The sequence below is a fragment of the Xyrauchen texanus genome, chromosome 14, assembly GCF_025860055.1.
Source record: "Xyrauchen texanus isolate HMW12.3.18 chromosome 14, RBS_HiC_50CHRs, whole genome shotgun sequence".
In the NCBI taxonomy this organism is placed as follows: Eukaryota; Metazoa; Chordata; class Actinopteri; order Cypriniformes; family Catostomidae; genus Xyrauchen; species Xyrauchen texanus.
Genome location: NC_068289.1, coordinates 36,155,873 through 36,172,013, shown reverse-complemented (window position 1 = coordinate 36,172,013; position 16,141 = coordinate 36,155,873). Strand labels below are relative to the sequence as shown.

At 37.0% G+C, this 16,141-nt stretch overlaps 1 protein-coding gene across 9 annotated transcripts in view; it reads right to left on the bottom strand.

Moving 5' to 3' along the window:
- The window catches only part of map2 (microtubule-associated protein 2), a 146,459-nt gene that overhangs the window by 66,406 nt on the left and 63,912 nt on the right, over positions 1–16,141 (bottom strand). For all 9 annotated transcript variants that reach the window (XM_052141783.1, XM_052141785.1, XM_052141787.1 and 6 more), the window contains exon 3: positions 10,544–10,645. The gene's annotated coding sequence lies outside the window, so the exon portion shown is untranslated. The remainder of the gene's footprint in view (positions 1–10,543; positions 10,646–16,141) is intronic.

The window sequence follows — 16,141 nt, the reverse complement described above, 5'->3', positions numbered from 1 at the left end:
TTTCGTTCTGGCCGCACTCTCACGGAATCATTGGGAGCGGTTTCTCGCACCTTTTCGTTGTCACATTGAAAAGCATTTAATATCCTCTTAACTGAAGACAACAAGTGTCTTTGGCTTATGTATACATACTAGAAGTAGTAATACTAATAACATCAACAACAACAATAATTATATTAATAATAATATTGATAACATTTCCATTTCCATTAGCTAGGCTAATGTATGGCAGAGAAGTCCTGCAGAAACTGGACTGCCCGTCACGCCTCCCTCAGTGCCAGCTCTCTGAAATGTCAGTGGTACATTCTAGGACATCAGCACCACAGGAAGCCAACCTGCCTGCTGGTCCCCTGCACAGAGATTAAGCCAATCACAGGCCAGGCTGTTGAGAAGACAGTGAAGGTTATACTACCCTCATATAACCCATGCTCCGAGCATTGCTTTTAAAAGACACTATAGGAAACAAGTGTCACTTCAAAGTCTTGCTCATGAGAAACAACAGGATATCCAAACCATTTACATCCTTTTCACTCCAGCTTCATTTTAAGCTATTTTTGCCCTTCATAATGCAAACTCAGACCAACTATTAGAATAAAGTGTTAGTCAACAACTGCCTAATCCAATCTTGTGCTAATTAAATTAACTTAAATTGAACTACAACATACCTACGGGATCTAATTGAGATTTGATCCTTGAAATTGAAAACTAAAGTCAATTTTAAGGACAATTAGGTTTTAGTTTTTTAGTTTTTTTATTGTTTTCATTGTGACATAATTTGATTGACAATTAATCTCCCCCCAAAATTTTGCATCCGGGTCTTGTACTTTTGAGGTTTTTGCCATTCCCATTATTCTCGCGATTCTTATATTTTATTATACTACACTAAAAATACTGTAAATTAATATTAAATTTTTTTTATTAAATCAGCAAAAATGAATGGCATTTGAACAAAAAACACCACTATCTGTAAATACCCATTATCTATAAATACTTTACAATTTAAATAATACAGTTTATATATATATATATATATATATATATATATATATATATATATATATATATATACCTTTTTTCACATTTTAGAATAATAGTAAAGTCATCAAAACTATGGAATAACATAAATTGAACTAAGGGAATTATGTTGTGACTAAACAAAATCCAAAATAAATCAAAACTATGTTATATTTTAGCATCTTCAAAGTAGTCACCCTTTGCCTATAATTTGCAGAGAGAAGAGTTTGTGGGATGAGTGTGTGCATTGTGGAAGTTAGGTACAGATTCATAGATTTCTCAGTTGAAGCTTAGTGAGGTGCAGTACAATGCTCAGCAGTGATGGGTTATCTTAACTCCCGACACAAGGGCAAAGACGAGGTACCCTCCATGGAAGACCAGCTGACATGCAGCAAAACTGGAAGGCAAGCATACACCCGATACACAGGCAACCAACAGATACATCTGGCGCAAACAATCATGCCACACTCAAAATCACTGAGACCCAATTTTTCCCCATTCTGATGGTTGATGTGAACATTAACTGAAGCTCCTGACCCAAATCCATGTGATTTTATGCACTGCACTGCTGCAACACAATTGGCTGATTAGATAATCGCATGGATGCCAGATGGGCAGGTTTGAGTATTTCTGTAACTGCTGATCTCCTGGGATCACACAAAACAGTCCCTAGAACAAAAAAAAATCCAATGAGCGGTAGTTCTGCACATGGAAACGCCTTGTTGAATGAGAGCGGTCAACAGAGAATGGCCAGATGGGTTCGAACTGACAACTGGTAACTTGGATAACCGCTCTGTACAATTGTGGCGAGAAGAATAGCAACTCAGAATGCATTTCTAAGATGTGGGTTGGGGCTGAATTGATGGCATGAGGGGGACCTACACAATATTAAGCAGGTTTATTGCCCTAGCCACATCTGCAGTCATCATGCCTCTATGCAGCATTCCTAAGGCACATTCAAGCAGATGTGAAGGGACCCTGGGCATCTTTCTTTTGGTGTTTATCAGAGTCAGTAGAAAGGTCTCTTTAGTGTCCTAAGTTTTTATAACTGTGACGTTAATTGCCTATCGTCTGTGAGCTGTAAGCTGTGTATTTCACATAATTATTGCTCAATGTACCAGTTTTAAATGTTCATGTGATGGACAGCATGAGGGAAAAAACTGTTCCTGCGCCTGACGGTTTTGGTGCTCAGTGCTCTGTAGTGCCGGCCAGAAGGCGTCAGTTCAAAAGATAGTGGGCAGGGTGAGTGATTTTTCCAGCACTTTTCCTCACTCTGGAGTGTACAGTTCTTGAAGGGTGGGCTGGGAGGCAACCAATGACCCACTTAGCAGTCAGAACTGTCCTTTGTAGTCTTCTGATGTCTGATTTTGTATCTGAACCAAATCAGAAAGTTATAGATGTTCGCATGACAGACTCAATGACTGCTGAGTAGAAATGTATCAGCAGCGCCTATGGAAGGTTGAACTTCCTCAGCTGGCGAAGGAAGTACAACCTCTGTGGGCCTTTTTCACAATGGAGTCAATGTGGGTCTCCCACTTCATGTCTTTTGAGATGGTAGAGCCCAGGAACATTAATGACTCCACTGCTGCCACAGTGCTGTTTGAATGGTGAGCGGGGTCAATGTTGGGGTGTTCCCCCTAAAGTCCATTATAATCTCCACTCTTTTGAGCATGTTCAGATCCAGGTTGTTTTGACTGCACCAGTGAGCCAGCCGTTCAACCTCCCTCTTGTATACAATCTCAACTTCATCTTGGAAGAGGGAGATGACAGTAGTGTCATCTACAAATTTTTGTGTGTATATGTATATACGTATATATACATATATACATACATATACATACACACATACACACACACACACACACGTGTGTGCATTCTTTATCATGGTTATTAATTATGATTTTTGGGGTGCAATATGAACAGGACATAATCTTGACATTTTTCATGAGACTTACCCAGTTGCACTTGTAGCTGATAACTTGCCTGTAGCTGGTACCATGCCAAACCAAAATGCCCCCTGCAATCTCAACTGTGATTGGTGGATGAAGTGTTGTAGTTACTAACATGCTCTAATTGGCTGAGAGAGGGTGGCAGTTGGATGTGCCATTTCAGTAAACACAGATGGAAGTGACAGCTCTGACCCTATTTTCCCCAGAAAGGGAAGCTGAAAAAAAATCTCTCCCTAGGTTAACCAGAGCCAGTTGGCAGACACCAACGCCCCTGGCCCTCACACGTCCCTGGGTAGACAGAGTGATATGTGCACCCTATCCCTGCATCCTTCAAGGGTTTCTGTGAAGTTGTGAAATCAAAGCCCCAGACTGTTTTTTAGGGATTTAGTTCTTACTGTCAGAATATCCCACTGGATATGCATTAAATTGCCTTTGTAGAGGATGAAAATTTGCATTGACTTTCAGAGACTTTACTTTTTTGTTCCAAAGTTCTAAATAATGTCTGATAGATCACAAATTTGAAAAGACCAACCACAGCACCTTAGATTAGCTAATCCTTGGAATATGGCACACAGTGACAGTAAACATTATTTGAATACTTGGAAAAGTAATTGTGCTTGGATGAACATTCAATCCGAAACCACATGACAGAAGAAATCCCCAGTTAAACCCTTATAAAACCCTTTTGTACACATTTCAAAGCATTTCTAACCTTCCAAAAATATTAAGAAAACTTTCTCAGCATAACACATAGAATGTAATATTGCATAGCACCAGATATTGTATGCGTATTCTCAGAGTTTCAAGGTACACACATAAGCATTCATTACTGTTTTGATCAAGTTTTATGTTAATGTGAAATGTCCCCAAATATTGGGAATGAGACAATCAGACAATAAGATATCAGAATTGAACCTATTTATATTTTCTTAATAAATGTTGCTGGCCTTGTTGTGCATGATTCTATGATGTCATTTTAATCTGTAAAGAAATGTTTTCATTATCTTTTAACCGAAAGGCTTTTTCCATCTCTGACTCTTTTATTTCTGTGGGCATGGAATATTATAATTTTTTTACCAATGATATAATAGCTTAACTTTTCACAATCCAATGAAATCTAGAAGGGAATGCAAAACATAACAAAAACCTGCACCATTTACAAGGATCTTTTGAATGATCAGCTTGCCAAGATAAGCACTGAACAACTGCTACACATTTAAAGTATAATCTACATAATGTGTATGCTGGCAGTTGATACCACAGTTCTTGTTAACTGCCAGTTAAATAAGTAGTATGCTCTATTCTCCCTCTCTCTTTGTGTGAGGATACCTGGCTCACCCTTCTGTAGCTGCAATGCAGAGCTCTCAACCCATGCATACACACACACACACTCACATATATAGCTTAGCTTGTGAGCTGGCAAAAGGAAGACTATGGGGGGGTTCAGTTAGAATGAATTGCGCTTGCTGTTAGCATTTTAAATTTGCATGTGCTGTCTGCGGTCATTTCATTATAGAATCACTAAAGGATCTATGCAAATCAGATAATGGTGCAAATATTCTGCTGTCATTATAAATAGAAAATGTACACAAACATCTCTTTTAAATGAAATTCAGTTTACCACCTGCTTTGTGAATGACAAGGACATAATTTAAATACAGCACCAGTGTTGGGAAAATATATATATATTTTTATTACAAATTATTACAATTGTTTCTAAAATTGTAATGAGATTACTTTAATCATTACTTCACTGTAAAAGTTTTCATTTTACTATTTACTTTACTTTTGAGTTACTTTCTAAAACCATTTCTGTTCAACAAATGAAATCCTAATAATGTAGGTATGTCATAAACTATAGATATATTGACTATTGATCAGCACATTATTTTACCTATATGTTTTTGAGGCATCAATATATTAACATTAGCTGACTTTTAAATAAGAAACCTAATTTGCAAGCTTTCCAATTCACTGTAATTTGTCCTTCTGTTTAATGTAGTCTTGTGTAATAGCATTGGGAGACCACAAGGGAGTGATATAACATATACTGAAGCCAGTCATGTGTAGGAAAAGGCAATCAAGTCCAAACTGTGGATCCAGTCACAATACACACAAACGACATGAAGGATTTTGTTATCAAGAATTAACAAAATGATGTTGATGAATTTGCAGGTTAGTGTATAAAACTGGTGTAACTACTCAAACTGAATGATTAGAAATGATTATGCAATTTTCTGTATGTGGCCATGAAGAGGTTTCACAATGACACAATGACAATACTGATAACTGAAAATACATTTTGTAGGCAATATGAAATATACATATACACAATATTTCATACAGTGATGTCTAGAGTAAATAATCTTTGTCCTTTGATAATGATGTTGGTCAAAATTAATGGAAAACTATGCGAGTTGAGCTCTGTGGCACAGCAGAATTTTGAGCAGCCTCTAAAAAGAGGTCAAGCATCTACGGCGGCAGTCTGTGTAGCGTCGAAGAAAATAATTGTTTCAAATTTTAGAATGGCCATGTCATTTGCCAGATGTGTCCGGTGTGCGAGCCCCTTTAATTTACCCTGCTGCTCACACTTTACCAAAAATGTGTTGAGAAATATGTTTGAAGAGACAATAACTATTGTGCAACGAGCAGCCCAATTAATATTTTTTTAAAATGCCACTACATAATTGATAATCATCTGGAAAATGTTCTGATTATCGATGCGTGAAAAAAGCATCAATCCAAAGCCTAAAATAATGTCTATATTTACTCCTTGTTCATTGTTGCACACGTCATACACGTTGCACCACACATTTCTCCCTTACTTTTTAGTGAGCCTTCAGCTGTCACAAAAACACAAACAGACATATATAATTGGCAGAATTCACATTTAAAATGTATTCTACATAAATACAAATATTTTTTATTGTTACAAATAACACCCATATGTTCATAAATATAAAGTCAGAATTTGTAATCTGATTACAAGAGTTTAAAATGTAAGGTATTACAATATTTTTGTAATTAGTAATTAGATTACATTAACCTAGTTGGTGAATTTGTCGCCTTTGTCTGTTTGGTGTGGACTGAGATCTGTCCTCAGGAAGCTGTCAAAGAATTACTGCAAAGTTATTCAACATGGCTGATGTTTCAGAATGAGGATACAGTTGTGTTTAAATAACAGGTGTTTATGTGAGTTTTATGGGCTTTTCTATTTGCTAGAGGCAGAGGTTAGCATAAACCTGTGGGCTTTATTTAGATAAAGAGACAGCTTGTCACCCAAAAAGGAGTGGACAAGGTTAAAGAGTAATAATTCAAGTTCTACTAAAACACAGCTGAAGTAGCACTTCCTTTTGAATAATTCACAGACAGTCACAGTTCTAAGAAACTCAATCTACAAAGCAGGGCTGGACTGGTAATCTGGCATACTAGGCATTTTCCCGGAGGGCCGAGGCACTTTGGGGCCGATCAGGGGCAGACTGGACATCGGAAGAACCTAGCGGGCGGGTGGGTCGGCCGCGATCATTAACATCAAACTCAAAATCTCAAACTGAAATCAAAATAGACTGTTTGTAATTTCTTGGTATTATTGTGCATCATTCATCAGACCATGTTATTCCAATAGAAAATATGCTTGTCTTTGTAATCACCAAAATCTAATAACTTGCTTTGCCTCTAAAACAATTGTTCTCTGCAGTGAATTTATTTAAACCATTAGCCAAATAGCAATTTAGGTAATGTATAAGACTAAAGTTGTAGGTAATGCTGCCTTTCCAATATTTAATATTCTAATCTCTTTCTAAAAAAACTGTTGGTTACTTAATGCTGTTTAACCTTAATGTAATACGTTTTTGGCAATGCAACTATAGATTTGAAAAAGATGCGTTGCCATTGAGATACATCAAGGTGATAATGACCTCACAATTGACAACAATCTTACATTCAAGTCTGGTTTCATTCTAGTAACTTTCACAATCCAATCAATTCCCAATGGATAAGATAAGCCCAAAGCCAATGGTTTTGTCCACCTCTACATTTTGTCTGACTGAATATCCTGTTTCACTCAGCAGTACATGACATACTGGAAGTAAAATGGCGTGCAAAGTTTCATTTGAGAATCCTAATGGGATTAAATATCATTCCAAATTCAAATCATTGTGAATAAAATGACCAAAGTTCAGCCATGCAACTCTATGTGACAGAGGCTGATTGGTTCTTTGATTTGTTATCTGTTAGCCAATCAGCTCGATCACATGTGACATGTTAAGCCAATCGGCTTGCATGGTGACTCTGGTTTCTCTGCATTGCACTGTGACAGTTTTTTCTCTGAAAATGCAATATCGCTCAAGTGGTTTGCTGGGGGTTCCTTCTATCAGCTTGTGCGGTAATGTCCACATGCTAACTCGGTATGTACAGTATGTGTTTTTCTAGCAGAAGCAAGGTTCCGTACTTGCTCTGCAGCAGCATCAGCAGCATAGCAGATCAAGTCCGCCAAGACTAAAATCCTATCAATATGTCATACCCGCATACTAAGACTTTCCGAGAGTGAAAACTGAATTGTTTTCCATTTTATTAGAATTTTAGTGTATCCAATAAAATCTTGGTTGATTCTTAGCAGATGCTAAGAGGATTCTTAATTTACCCCATTAGGATAATGTAGAATTAGTACCAAATTATGATAGAAATTCCAATGTAATCCATTTAAGATTTTTTGACTAGGCATAGAACTAACACTCATCTAGATAACTTCTTTCATAAGACACCCCAGCTTATTACAAGCAAGTGACAAGTGTCTATCTGCGACTTATTATGTAGTTTTCCTTCTGGTTTTCCTCTAATTTTGAAACTTGAAAAGTAATTATTGTTTGCTGTGGGAACTTGAGTACTGTAGGTGAGTTTCAAATTTCACACTTGCAGTGGGACTATTGAATCTGCAATAAAAAATGACATTGCTACAGATTTTTCACATGTAATTAAAGCCTACAGGCTGGATTACACAGCTGCTTCAGCTGTGAAACCCGTTAAAAACAAGCTTGCATAAGTGTGGTCGTGATACCATGCACTGTTCTGCATTCCCTTAGGCTTGATATAGATGCAAGTATGGCAGCAAGGGTTACATGCTACTAAAACGAAGAAAGAGTGTTATTGATTTATGTGCTGCATGGATGCCATATTACTGACAAATCTTCATTCACAGTGCCCGACACATTCGCTAGAATATCTTCAAATTTGTGGCTAATTAGATTAGTCTTTTGCTCCACTTTTTTTTTATTGGCAAAGATCAGCCACGTGTTTGCTTAACAATTACACATTAATATGTATCGATTCAAAACAAATAAACATTACGATGCAAAATGAAGAAGAAATGTATGAGATTCTGCACTAATTTTAGGTCACTAATCAAATAAGTATATTTGTGACCACGTTAAACCCTTTGTACAAATGTCAGATTTCCTTGTTCCCCTTGAAGCACACAAGATGATCTCTGGATTATCAGGTTTTGCACAAACGTGTGGAGTTCATGCTCGAGTGCATGCTGTCATTAAAGCAAAAGGGGACATAACAAATAACTCTTACTCATTGTTATTCTAATTATATATTTTTTTTTATAAAAACACTGCGTGCAATTATAAAAAAGCCAAATTGAAGCATTTTCACAAGTGCATTCAAACATTTGAATCCAACTGTATATGTAAATATGTAAAAAATCAATAGCTGCACATTTTTCAGTCAAAGAAACTAAAAACAAGACAAAAATCTCATCTCTTTCTCGCCTCTCTATGTGGGCGTTTGCTCATGGGATCATCAACCCGCCAAGCCATATCCTACCCATCAACAGGAGCATGTAAACATTCATTAGACCGAGAGGAAGAGTCTTCACATTTTCTGTCTTTTCAGAGAGCCTGATGTGTATTCAAAAGCAGAGAGAGGGACGCAAATGAAAAGCCCTTCTGCTGCAGCTTTGCTGGAAAACTCACAAAAGCAGAGCCTTGCTTATCAACTGGCTTTTGTTTTTGGTGTTCCGCGGGTGTGCATCATGCTCATTCGCAGCTTGAAGGGCTCTTTCTGCCTCCCTCTCAACCCACTCACAGCTTCTGTGTTCTAGCAAAGAGCTAAAAACATTCACTCTATCTAAATAATGGCAGAATGTTCATTTTTGGGAGAACTATCCCTTAACTTTTTGCCACAACAGTCAAAAATGGATGAGTTATCGGCCAGGAAACTCATTCATTTCATTGATGACAATGGAATTATTTCACTGTTTTTCTTTGAATATTTTTGACAAAAGAAAAGATTGTATCAAATACGACATGAGCCAAGCCACTTCGTGATTTTGCTCTCAAATGTTTGTGTTGGTGGCTTATTGTAAGGAATATTCCACATAAGTGTTGCAATGTGGAGTTCTATAGAGAAAAAACTTACCGGTAAATAAATGTACTGGCTATTTTACATTTACATTTATGCGCATTTGGCAGACGCTTTTATCCAAAGCAACTTACAGGGCAATTATTAAAGGGACAGTCCCCCTGGAACAACCTGGAGTTAAGTGCCTTGCTCAAGGGCACAATGGTGGTGCCCGTGGGGTTCGAACCAGCAACTTTCTGGTCAACATCCCTGTGCTTTAACCACTACGCCACCACCACTTCACATATTATGGATGTGGATCAGAGGTAGTAAGTATGATTCACATTGCAGCTTATTTTGGCCAAGAACCGCCGGCTTAGACAGGAAGAGATCTGACCAACATTTAAAACTTACCCATTACAAGGTTGTTAAGTAATGTTAGGGGCAGACAAATCTGAAATTGGACACTGTAGTAGTTTGGAAACTTGTAAACACACTTTACTTCCCAGCAGTTTGGTCTTTAACATCTTAAATTGTATGCAACAATAAAATGAGTGTGTCCCAAATCAATAGAATGCAAAAGGTGCACAGCTGGTATTCTGTTTATGTTGGAATTGCAATGTGTGCATGCTAATGGGGCTAATATTCCCCACAATATCTAGCCCAGTGGAAGGAAAGGAGTTATCTCCCTGCTGAAAAGACCAGCATCCTGGTCACAAGCTTAGGCTGTGTTTTGGGTGCTGGTCTTCCAGCATGGAATTCTGATATGCTTGTGATCCCAACAGGCTTTTAAACTAGCTTAATTAGCTTCATCATAAAGACAGCTAGGTTTTGCTGGTGAAATGCATGGCTATGCTGGTTCACCAGAACCAAACCAGCACTAGCCAGCATAAACCAGCCTAGACCAGCATGGGAATTGCATGCTGGTTAAGCTGGTCTTTACAGCAGTGCTGTCAATCATTTTCAGAAGAAATGACTTTTAGGGAAATTAAATTTGCCAAATGCGAACACTTCCATGCTAATGCAAACAGTACATGACAAGGGGGTCTGTGATATCAAGACACAATTTTATGGTATAGTAACTTGTTAAAAAACACTCACGCACTGTCTAATTACTTACTCAAATGTATGTGCTTTTGCATAACCAACATACATACTGTACTTTTACGTACTTTTAGTGCAAATGAGAACAATGTGAATTGGAATACAGTGTAGATTGTAGAGGGATTGTCTGTTACCTGTCTAGGTTGTGGTAGACTCCAGTGATGATAGGTGGCGTGTTTAGGTGGAGGGACCAGGGCCCTAAAGAGTCTCTCAGACGAAATCAGTGTGACAAACACCTGTAAATGAAGAAACACTGTTAGCTGCACAGTTATATACACACAGACATGTCAAGAAACAGCAATCTGGGATTTTTAGATATATGTGTGTTGCGTTTCATGAGTGTGTGTTACTAACACACAGAATCAGCTCATTAGTTCTTTAATGAGATCACGCTGCTATAGGTGAGCACTGCGGTGTAAATACTAATGGTATTCACATTGTACTCAAATTTAATTTACATATACCATGGTGCTTTTTATCAGTGATAATAGCAGCCTGAAGTTAAAGTTCAATAACTTTGCAAAATAAAGAAAATAGCAGGTCTAGATAGAGTCTTAAATGTAAATTAGTTCCACATAAAAAAAAATATTTACAGATCTTCAATGCCATTTAAACCCATCCATACCCTTCCATCCATTGTCTATTAAGGAGGGTCAGCAATGAGCACCAGAGCTCTGAATGCTTCAGGGGATATGAGGTGGAAAACACAGCATTTTCTTTCTGCCACCAGATAATATGCGAGCGCTCTACACACTGACTCACACTGTATGAACAAGAGGGCCCTCAGCTGCATTTTCACACTGAGATCTCAAACAAGACAGAGTAATACTGCCCTCGCGGGCACAGAGAGCCTTGCACGGGTCCCAGAACCAGCAAACTGACATACTGCTGCTGCAGATGGCATTTGGATGCATACATAACACACAACACCATACTGAGGCAAAAACTGCTATGCATACACACTAAAAACACATATATACAAAGTACATACAGTTCCAAGGACAGCAGGTTGCTAGTAGATGCAGTAACACCATTTTACTGTCAACAAGCTTGTTTTTTCATTGACAAATATATCTTTATATTGTAATATATTTTGCCGGGGGGGGGGGCTTGTAAAAGCGTGAAATTTACTTACATTTTTCACTCTCTGCTGCTTTTGACATCACAGCTTATGTACTGGCAAGATCTGATCTCATTAATATATGTAGCTATTTATATGTTAATATTTTTAACATTTAAACATACATGTTTGTACATTTGGATAGACATTAAACAAACAATATGGACATTTGAAAGCATTTCAAACGTAAACATTTGTACGTATTTACAGCTTTAGAAGCATAAAATATTGACTAATCCATTACAAATATATTGGATTCAGAAAAATAGCTAAATTCAGTACAAAAGTATTCCAAAAGGCGATGTGATGCATCCGATGTGCTCCCTGAAGGCATACAATAGCATTGTGTGAGGTAGAGTGGAATTTTAATAATTAATTGCTGTAAATCTTCTCCTTACGCACAATGTAACAGCGAACGGTCACGAAACACTTGAGAGCCAATGAGCATTCTACGTCATTGTCTTAAAACAGGTGGTTGTAATGCTTCTTGAGGTGGCAATTTAATTTTGAAAAAACAAACCAAACAACGCAGGTTTCCAGTTACGGTGTGTATGACAGCGCTATGGAAGATGGAGACAGAGATTGTTGAATCTAGTCTAGTCTTGGTTAAAGTGATATAATCCTTTAAAACGTTGTATGCGGCAGCAGAAATCACACAGAACATAATGAAACTGTTAAAATGTCATATTATAATGTCAAATGTGTTAAATAAATGTGATTGCATTAATTATAAATTAACTGATTCATATAACTGATTCATTCTAGGAATTCAATATGAATCAATTCAAACAGTACATTTAAACATTTGTACGTTTCTATAGGTGTTAATACGTAAAATGATGATGTTTAGATGATATCAGTTAATCAAAATGGTATGTTTGGGTGTTTATGCAAAGGTAACAGAATGTACATTTGCTAAAACCAAACTTTACATAAGAATACATATGGATTATCACAAGATCACGTTGATACTTTTTATTTGGTACCGGCAATAAAACAAAATGTTTTATTTATTAAAATATATAATTCATTTACAGTAACTGCCGTTTCCTGCTATCAATAAAAAAGTTACATAAATGTTAAAAAATCAGCACAGGTCATTAAGCTATCTTATACAAAGCTAGTCACCATCTCAGTAAAACTGTCAAAATGTGAAGACGATACACCGTGATTTTGTTTTTTATATTTTTGTTTGGGTGTCTTAACGGCAGGAACGATGCACATATGTATAGCCACAAGAAGTTCTGGTGGAAAAAAAAAACGAACTCTTTTAACTTTTATTTACTAAGCCAATTTGTACTCACATTTGGAACTTGTTGAGTGTTAATTTTGTACACTGCATACTAAGCAGTGAAGGAAGATGGCGAGAGGAGGGTGGACCCAGTGCTGTCTGGAAAAGATCTACGTTAACCGCAGGCTCTGGTGTGGCCATCTCACTTTCTTTTCAGGATGTCATTATGTGTTTTTAGAGCAAGCGGTTTCATAATTAGCCCTGTGCCTCCCTCGACTAAACTCACTGACTACCCAACCCAAAAAGAGAACAAGAACTTAAAAATATCTACATTAACTTCAGGAGAAGCACAATATTCAAAGACCTGAAAATGCCAGAAGCTGGACAAAAAAATGGGCATGACAGCATAGCTGCTTTCTGAATGGATGTTGCATCAGATCAGATCTTCATGTTTAAAGCCGGAAGACTGGCAGATGGTGTAAATATGCTTCTAGTGAATTGCTATCTCACCCCAACACTGTGACCCCAAATCTATGAACATAACAGAGGTTCTTTATGAGCTGCAGACAAGTGTTTCAAGGGTGTGGAATAAATGTCAGGATTTGGTTGGTGGAAGCCATGTTGGTTTTTGGTTTGGCTCAGAGTTTTACATAGGCACGTGTTTAATGTATGCATTAAAGTCAACATAAAAAAGAAAAAAAGAAAAAAGTTTGTGGCACATTTTACATCTATAACCTCACAAATGAAATTTTGAGTTGTGACGTGGCTTGATTTTATCCACTAGGAATTGATTGCAACGTGAACAGTGAGGGTTGCTACTAGAGTTTTAGTAATAAAATAGTATAAAGACAAAAGTTATATTTAGTAACGGGCACCAATGGATTGTGCACAATAAGAATTAAAGGTATAGTTAATCCAAAAATTCTGTCATTATTTACTCACTCTAATACCATCCCAGATGTTAAAGACTTTCTTCTGCTGAACACAAACAAAAATTTTTAGAAGAATATTTCAGATCTGTAGGTCCATACAATGCAAGTGACTGGGTAGCAAATTTTTGAAGCTCCAAAAGGACATAAAGGCAGCATAAAAGTAATCCATAAGACTCCAGTGGTTAAATCCATGTCTTCAGAAGTGATATAATAGGCGTTGGTGAGAAATGGATCAATATTTTAATAATTTTTTACTATCAATCTTCACTTTCACATTCTTCTTTTGTTTTTGGTTATGTTTGTTTGTTTGTTTGTTTGTTTGTTTGACTTTATTGTCTGTTCAGATTTACTGGACAGAAATTCATCTTTGACACTGGTATCATGACATAAAACATAAATGATTGAACACTCATACATAAATAAAACAAATTGATACAACATGTACATGTTCACACACCTATAGTACCCGCCTCATTTGAGAATTTGATTTAAAACAGTCACCGCAATGGAAAAAATGATCTTTTGTAAATGTTCCTTTTGGCAAACGGTATACGTAGCCTCCGCCCTGAAGGAAGGACCTCAAAGCAGGAGTAGAGGGGATGAGTCTGATCTGAATATACTGAATTATTTGTATTATTCATGCATATCGCCACCTACTGGGCAGGGAGGAGAATTTATTGTAAAAATTAGGGCTGTCAGTAGATTAAAATATTCATATATTCATATAGCATATTCATATAATCATATAGAATTATTTTTCATAGTTCATCGCAATTTAAAAAGTACTAAAACTTTACTCTATATATACTAATTTCCTGTCATAATGAATTTATTTACTTGGAAAGAACAAAACATTACAGCATGTAACAAAAATGCTTTATTACTATTTTCCAAAATCCACAGAATAAAGACTTCACTAAAGTCACTAAAATAGCTCCAATTCGAATAACATTTTCCAAAGTCTAAGTGGGATGTTGACTAATTGAAAAAAATAGTATTCGTTGCAATGTGCATTAAACCCTCATTTAATATAAATTAATCAGCAGGCTGTCTTTACACTTTGGATATGGAATGCACATGATTTGTGTCAGGGCACCCAACGCTGCAATGAACTCCATATGAAAAGTGCTTCTTGCTATGCTTTTAGCGTTGGCACTTTCAATATAAAGATAATTAATCCGAACTGTCTGGTGATAATTAGCTGACACTTCAAAAGCTTGGCAGCAATGAGTATAAAGTTTAATAAACTTGAGTGGAGCTTCAACAGGGAGAAAAACTAGCTGCACAGCGGGCTTGTAAGAATTGACATGCTTATGTGGTAAAATGCCACCTTACAAAGGACGCGTGAGGGACTTCAGTGAAGTTCCGCGATGTCTTTTCAACATTAGTTTTATAAGAGACTCTTTCTCCAGCACTTGATCATTGGCATAGACTCGCTGTTGTGTGTTTGTTTGTAGTATGTATATGAGTGTAATGTCGGCACTAGTCTCAGCCTCAGACGGCACGCCCACAGTCTGTGTACTTACCATCTGATGCTTATGTAAACACTTTCTCAATCCAGTCAGACTAAATCTGATTGGCTGACTTCTACAGGATTTCCGAGATCTTAGTTTGTGCTGGTCCAGGTGAAAGCATAAGTCGAGTTCAAAAGGTTCTGTGTTGATACAATAAACGCTTTTAAGGACTAAATAATCACAGAATTTGCCCAAATTTGCCAATTTAGTCACATCAACTCTTTTAAAGATATTGGTTTGAGGCACGTAGCAGAAAGTAAAGTGGATATCCATGAGCAGAGCTGTATATTCTGCTTTGTTTACTTTATGTTTGTAAAATACTCTGTAATAAGGTTCTGTGCTGTACTTAAACGTTACACATTTTACGTTATTTTCCCATGTGTTTTCTGTGCAATCGCTTGTAGAGACTCACGCACCATTATATAAATTATTTATTTCCGATGCCGGTCTTTTATTATGGTACGAGCAGTCTCCAATAACCCCGCCCCTAAACATCACGTAATGACAAACCCGCCTGTGACTGGTCACTTTATATGTCAGATAGATGGCATTTCCGCCTAAGTGGGCCTTTGCTGACCTTTGCTGTTTAAGTCAAAGTTCTGGCTGTGTGAGACTATGTCCCCACTCCCCACTAAACACATCGCAAGGGTCCTGCCCTTTAACGGTGTTTATAACTCACATGGAGCTGAATAAAATGCCACAATCTAATGTCAAAATGATACATGCCTTTAGATTAAGAAAAATTAACACGTTAAACATTTTAATTTAATCGCATGCATTATCGCATTAATGCTGACAGCACTAGTACAAATTGAATTAATACTGATCTGTTTCTTACCCACACTTATTATATATTATTATATTGCTTCAGAGGATATGGATTTAACCAACGGAGTCGTATGGATTATCTTTGTTTGTGTTCAGCAGAAGAAAGA